This window comes from Limulus polyphemus, unplaced genomic scaffold, assembly GCF_000517525.1.
Source record: "Limulus polyphemus unplaced genomic scaffold, Limulus_polyphemus-2.1.2 Scaffold934, whole genome shotgun sequence".
Classification (NCBI taxonomy): Eukaryota; Metazoa; Arthropoda; class Merostomata; order Xiphosura; family Limulidae; genus Limulus; species Limulus polyphemus.
The window spans coordinates 220438-228804 of NW_013666544.1; positions in this window are offsets into that span (position 1 = coordinate 220438).

The following is an 8367-nucleotide window of genomic DNA, read 5'->3' on the forward strand; positions in this document are numbered from 1 at the left end:
AAGATATATATATATTAAATATCTATAATATATATATATATAGTTCACGTTATGGTCTACTTTATCTAATAAAACATTTTGTGTATTTACACGTCCTTGTATATAAACTGAGTACTATAATACGTGTAATAACAATTATCGAAATGGTAAGGATGAAAAATCATAAAGCTATGTAAAAATAAAACTTACTTAGTTTAAACTTGAATTGAATGAAACATTTTTAAATATATCACACAGGAATGGAAAATAAACATTTTCGATTCAAGAGTTCCTGGGTTTTTGATATAAAAGCATAACATCATTGATTTATGGATATGTTGTTTTACAAATGAAATTTTATTTGCTGAATGAAAGACGTGGAATGATGATTATGAACAAATTTCTTCGGGTAAAGGGACATGTTATGTACTTAACGTTCAATATTTATATGAGACGATACTTTAAGATATGCACGAAAAATCAGTGTTCGTTACTGAATATTTATCAGCCAGAGAAATAATGTTTCGATATTTTAAACAATCTATATATATATAATGTTACTATTTTTACTTAAAACAAATAACTATAAGTATTCTTTAAAAAAACGGGCTGCAGCGGCAAGATGAGAAACATATGTTAACGTTAATGAAAACAAATATATTAATATTCTTTATGAATATCATGTTAGTACAATAGGATACAATTTTTTCAGTTTAGTTCTATAGAATTATATATCTGTGTGTGTATGTCACGAAAATGATACAGTTGCTAAATAATAATAATTGAACAATGTCAAGTAAGAATTACATTCTTCTCCAATCTTCATTTACTGATGTGATATACACATGAATAACACGAAAAGCCAGCAATATTAGCTATATATTATTTATGTAGTCAAATATTTAAAATAATAAAGAACAGTCTGGATTAAAAAAAAAGAAAAACAGTTGTACATTTTCACTATCTTTTAAGGAACACCCCTGCGGTTTTATTTCTTGCTTTCCAACTCGACATGGAAAAAAGGAGGATTGTAAGAATACTTTAATTCTTACAAGGTGAAATATCATCTAAAAATTATTTAAACTACGTATATCTTTAAACATATTTCCTCCCAACAGTTTGCGCCTAATATTAATTCACCATTTTAGCTATGAGTACATTCGTTGGATGAAATACCCCTTGTAAAAAAAGGGACATCTCTCATTCCCTCTAGATATTTATATGTATGTATGTATATATAGTGAGACTATACAGAACTGAGCTTCATTTATAAAGAATGATATTAGTTGACATCAACTTTCGTAATGTGGCCTGTGACATTTATCTATTCTAAAACAGAAATTAATCATTGTGAAAGACTAGGTTGTTGAAGGCATCGAATAATTAACCATAATAAGAGTTGTACTTAAAAGATGGTAAAGGGTTTTTTTTCTTGACCCATCCCGAACCTGGTATTTGATGTTCTGCTTCGGACCTTTGTGTTCGAGCAGGCGAGTAGAAGCGGAGCTTTGACGGACGTTTTTGTTTGGAAGTCCGGTCAAAAGTTCGAGAGCGTGCTGTGTTTGTCAAAATATATCTTCGTAACTCGGAGGCTCCCTCTATTCACATTGCTACGAGTTTGTAGTTGGAGTCTCTATAAATTTTCAGAAAGGAATAAAAACATTGTCATCAACACCTTTATTACACCCATTTAACACCTGAAACCCGCTGGTTCATAGTAATATAGTCTATAATATACACCATATACACATATATATAGATTAAGTGTATAAGTTCTGAGTTCCTACAGCATTCATTTACAAAAGAGGTTTGTTAATTACTCGAGATGCAGACTGCTAGGCAAGAGGATGAAACTGATTTTCGCTTCTGTAGTAAGTGTTTTTACATTATTTAGTATCTAGGTACAATTTTTCAATTCATGTTTGTTTGTTTTTTCATTCACTGCCTTAGTTATAGATAAATACAAAGTTTTAAATGTATATTTTCCATCTAATTCTTGTAGCGAATGAACATTCCTAATTTTTACCGTTATAGTTTAAATAAGCAAACTAAGTGAATTTTAGGTTCGTCAACTTACAGTGGGATAAAAAAAGGATTAATTACCTGACACTATCTATCACTATGACTGCAAAATTATTTGACGAAAATGTGGAAGATTCGGTATATATATATATATATTTAAATATAATAGTACTGTCGTGGGAGTGGAGGTATCGTCGCTAAAATTGGTATGGAGGTTTATTGGGTATATGAGGAGATACATACAAATTCTAAATTTTGTATTTTACGTTTTGCGGATTTTATTGTCGTTTTCGCGTTTTTTACCCCCTGTTGATGGATCTTCAACAAATTTGGCATGAAGGTTTGTTGGGTCCATGCAGAGATACATGCAAATTTTCGGTTTCACATTTTGTATATTTCAGTTTTTATGGGCGTTTTTACAATTACATATAAGGGAAGAAACTTTTTATGTCCTAAGATAATCTTTCATTAATCATGAATTTAAATAACTTCCGTCCAGGGGACGGGTACTCCAGCTAGTATATATATATGTGTGTATATTCAATGATTATTGAAACAAAGGACTGATAAAACTCCTATTGTTGAGATTGTTGATCACTAACACTATTGCAGTGTTGCGCTAAAACAAAACTGGACATAAGATTACAATTGAAAATTCTTTTCCTATTCAAAAGAGGGGGGGATGCACTCATTACGCAATATATATATATAATGCTGCAGAATAATAAAAATATATATATATTTAAAATCAAAATGAAAAGAAAACTAAAAAACGTAAACTGATGGTCACTAAACTTTCTTGTGAGAAAGATCAGGATTATTAACACATAAAGCCCAGGAGCTACCAAGGAGCCTTCCCCTTAACTCTTTAGACTCCCCTTGCGTCTTGCCGAAGTTTTAAAACATTTTTTGATAAGTTTTAAGTTATTTTTATTAATCTTGCCGAAGTTTAACAGTACTTCAATATGTTTAAATTATTTTTATCAATCTTGCCGAAATTTAATAGTGTTGTAGGTTATTTTTATTAATCTTGCCGAAGTTTAACAATATTAATGATATCTTTTAAGTTATTTTTTTAATCTTGCCGAAGTTTAACAGTATTTTCATAAGTTTTAACTTATTTTTGTTAATCTTGCCGAAGTTTAACAACATTAATGATATGTTTTAAGTTATTTTTGTTAATCTTGCTGAGTTTAACAACATTTATGATATCTTTTAAGTTATTTTTGTTAATCTTGCCGAAGTTTAACAACATTAATGATATGTTTTAAGTTATTTTTTTAAAATCTTGCCGAAGTTTAACAGTATTTTCATAAGTTTTAAGTTATTTTGTTAATCTTGCTGGGGTTTAACAACATTTATGATATGTTTTAAGTTATTTTTGATTACTTTGTTGGTGTTTAAGATTTATTACGGCACACATACAGGTCTTCTTGATTATCTAATTTCAATTTAGGATTTGAAATACATTTTCTCAAGTTATTGGTAGTCTCGGAATGTGTTAGGCTTCAGATATTTTTCTATATATATATATATAAATATATAGGTGCCTGGCACCGCCTGAAGGTTAAGGCACTCGACTCGCAATCCGAGGGTCGTGGGTTCGAATCCCCGTCACCGAACATGTTCGCCCTTTTAGCCATGGGGGATTTATAATGTCACGGTCAGTCCCACTATTCGTTGGTAAAAGAGTAGCCCAAGAGATCGCGGTGGGTAGCGCTGAGTAACTGTCTATCACTGCTAAATTAGAAACAGCTAGCACAGATAATTATTGTGTAGCGCCCCCCCAGTGGCACAGCGGTATGTCTGCGGACTTACAACGCTAGAAACCGGGTTTTGATACCCGTGGTGGGCAGAGCACAGACAGTCCATTGTATAGCTTTGCGCAACTTCAAACCAAACCAAATCTATATATCATGAGTATCATTACTTTAGGCGTGTAGGTATTAAATGATAAAGTTTATCGTTATCATTATGTTATTGAAAGTCTTAGGCTGTGTTAGGTAACTTAGATTTAAGGCATATGTGTAGGTGTGAGTAATAAATAATACGGTTATAATATGATTCAAGAGCTAGCCATGTTTAAGTTGATATTAAATGTAAAACATAACATCCACATACGGTGTTATGTAATTTGAAAGCGCATATAAGATTGTATTAGAATCAAGACATTCCCATTCCTAAATATAATCCAACACATTCGACAATTTACAATTAATTGGATCTATATAAGATTGTGTTGGGATCAAGACATTCCCATTCTTAAATATAATCCAACACATTCGACAATTTACTATTATTTGGATCTATAACACAATCTTATATAGATCCAATTACTTGTAAATTGTCGAATGTGTTGGATTATATTTAGGATTGGGAATGTCTTGATCCTAACACAATCTTATCTTGTAAATTGTCGAATGTGTTGAATTATATTTAGGAATGGGAATGTCTTGATCCTAACACAATCTTATATAGATCCAATTACTTGTAAATTGTCAAATGTGTTGGATTATATTTAGGATTGGGAATGTCTTGATCCCAACACAATCTTATGTAGATCCAATTACTTGTAAATTGTCGAATGTGTTGGATTATATTTAAGAATGGGAATGTCTTGATCCTTAATTTGATCTATATGAAACTGTGTTATAATCAAGACATTCCCAACTAGAACGTTATATGTATCGTAACTTATTTTTAAGGATATCATTTTGTGTGTGGCAAGTATAATGATAGGTGTTTGAGCCAGCTTTGTATTAATATTAGAAAAGAGAGGAACATGGTTATATGACACGCATTATCTGGTAGGAGTTTACAGTCCGGAAATGGTGTTTTTTCATGAGCTATAGATATGAGCGTTAATGTGCTCTAGCTGTGACCCAATATACTGGTAGTATTCCACAGTGTTCAGCAGCCTTATCATTCTCTTTTCAAACAGAAACTGACAACAGCTGATTTATGGAGAGTGACGAATACACATACTCAAGTATCATTTTTCAGAAAATTGCTGTGACAATCACACAATAGTAATATAAATCTTATTCCATTTGAATTTTCCTTGTTTTTACTCCAAACTACATATAAGGTTCCAAGACACACACGTTCACGCACACACACACACGCGTATATCGTTTAAATATTCCTTCATGAATTAGAAACAGTGTTGTAGTCCTGCGGGGTCGCAAGGGAACGCCGACCTCTCATTTCATGTACAGGGGAAGTGCTGCTCCCACAGTTTAAATGCAGAATATTTCCCGTACTGATTTCTTATACGTTCGAATGCGAATATGAATAGGACTTTAATCGTGTCTTTAATATGGAACACTTTGTATAAAATGAAGTTTTTATAATTGACTGAAAGCTTTACTGACATTGCATATGCTGCTGCTTTACAAATTAGTACACAAATGAAGATACTCATGGAATATTTGACATCTATATCATTGATCAAAATGGCGTACCAAACGCCATAAGAATTTTACAGGGGTGGACGAAAAACTGTTTATATTTTACACTGAAATGGATCAACACCACAAAGCTAAGTGGTTAAGTATCAACAGAAGAAAGCAGCGAATTCAGTCCATGGACCATATAGTAAAGATATTCTTAGATCACATTTATTTAAAAATTATGATCTATATGAAACAAATATCACATGAACAGAATATTGAAAAATCATACATAACTTTTTAGGAAATGTTACACCTATATTTTTTTTAGTATTAATTCACATTGGAAATACTAGAAGATTAAAAAAGAGCAGCTATATATAGAAAAATGGCAACCCAAAGTTATGAATTACTAGCTCATTCCATTTTTAAAAAAGATGACTAAAAAACCTAAATTTTCCAGCATGTTTTATTGATTGAATTTCAAGCCTAACATTTGCGTCAGAAAGTTTGTAAAGTTGATCAGGTGTGTTGCTATTTCTCTGTGCATGAGATTCCACGTGTATGGCTACTATGTATGGGCTTTGAAAGTGTCTAGAACATTCCTTAGGCACCTGAAACGTTTTATGGTTTGAATATAAGGTCTGAATTTCTCTCTCCCCAACGACCATATTGTTTACCTTGAGATTCAATGGTCGTTCTTAAACGTGTATCTTCAATGAGGGTAGTTTTGATTACCTGGATATGTAATTAAGTTCGGCTGATAAATGTATGTAGGTCTCTACTTGGGGAAGAAAGTTTGAGGTATCTATATAAATATCATAGTACTGTCTGTTGTATGTCTATGTAACTATTTCGCAGGGCGTGGATGTATCTTCACCAACATTGATGTAGATGTTAATTAAGTCCTTGCGGGGGGGGGGCATAAAAAGTTTCAGTTTTGCATTTTGCGTTTTTTACCACTACTTCGCCCCATGTTGACAGATCTTCACCACATTTGGCATGAAGGTTTGTTGGGTAAATGCGGAGATACACGCAAACTTGCTGTTTCACGTTTTGTGTTTTGCAGTTTTTATGGGCGTTTATTACAATTACGCATAAGGGAAGCAACTTTTCATATCTTAAGATAACTCCCATCCAGGGGAAGGATACTCCAGCTAGTTGTAAAATATGCTTAGGGATATGTAAATAATGAACTTTATCGCTGAATACTGTTTTACCAATATGTCGTCTAACGGTTATAACGGATATATATATATATATATATATATAACATATATGTATGTATGCATATAAATAGATAGACATTTATGTGTATATATATATATATATGTTTGTTTGATGTATACATATACATGTCTATGTATATTTGTATGTGTGTATAACCAATTGGTTAAATGCTGTTGACCTAACTTGCTAATAGCGAGAACAAGTACACTCGTACACACTACTGTTGATTGGTGTTAGTGCTTGCCACCAAAGAGTCTATGTTGAATTACATGTGAAAGTTATATAGCATGTAGGCGTGTTTATTCTGTTGAATTACACGTGAAAGTAATATAGCTTGCTGGCGTGTTTATTATGTTGAATTACATGAGAAAGTTATATAGTTTGTAGGCGTATTTATTATGTTGAATTACACGTGAAAGTTATATAGCATGTAGGCGTGTTTGTTATGTTGAATTACATGTGGAAGTTATATAGCTTGTAGGCGTGTTTATTGTGTCGAATTACACGTGAAAGTTATATAGCTTGTAGGCGTGTTTATTGTGTTGAATTACACGTGAAAGTTATATAGCTTGTAGGCGTGTTTATTGTGTTGAATTACACGTGAAAGTTACATAGATTGTAGGCGTGTTTATTTGTGTGTGTGGGTCTTGATCTAAGATAAGCTTTCTTCAGACAAGCGGATTTTCCTTCTCACCACTTTTGTCGGGTTCTCATCAGGGACTAGGTGCTAATGCTGTCGAAATATGGGTCCGTAGTTCCTGGGAAAACACATATTTTGATGCTTGGACTTTGCAGGAAGACGTTCTCAGTTGATCCCTTCTTTACAGTGGTTCAGGAATTGGGATAGGAAGCGGGAGCGGTAATGAGCGCCCTCAAGTAAAGGAATTCCTATGGGGACTAAAACAAATAATGAAACATCCAGTTAGAAATTATAAGTTTCCATTCCTCAAAATTTTCAAAAAACAACAACAAAAAACTTAAATATTACATAGTGTCACAAATTACTCAGTAACAATCCTCTTTATGTGTAGCTGATATCTAATAATTTCAGGTTCGTTGAAATTAAGTTCCTACGCCATGCTTACTTCTCCATACAGCATATAAGGACATTTGTTATTATTATTTGGGCTATTACATAATGCATATTATTTTTAGACATTTTAATCTTTTATTCCCAGTTACATCACCAGAAACACATTCTATTCTTTTCAAAACAGGGCGATATAGTTTAAAAAATTCCTACTATGGTTAGTTTACATGTTAAATAGGATATCTTGGATATGATTATTTGATTTTGAGGCCAGCCTACTTTCCTTTTTCTTAATGGTGCAGTTTTTGTGAAACAGATAAAAACATTCAATTTTCTGCTTATACTTGTTATCTATACGGGCTAGAATTGAGATTTCTGATGAGATAAAATGTGATCAAACTAACAAGTGTAAAGTAGTATACAAGATGAGATTCCGCATAAATGTTATAATCGTGGTCATGGGTATCCTTCATTAATTAAATATGTAGATTATAAAAATACGTAAAACTAAAAACGGGGTGACACAAAAACACCAATAAAACGTGAAAAATATTTGATAAAGGAGACATTATAGACAGATAGATTCAAGAAAATAGCTTGTGCACTAAACAAAAAAAAAAAATAACTAAACGAAAGACGTCTCGTTAAGGTTAAGGAAATAATTAAGTAAGTTACTTAGGTGCAGTTCAGTGCATTTTTCTTTTTTTATTTTTT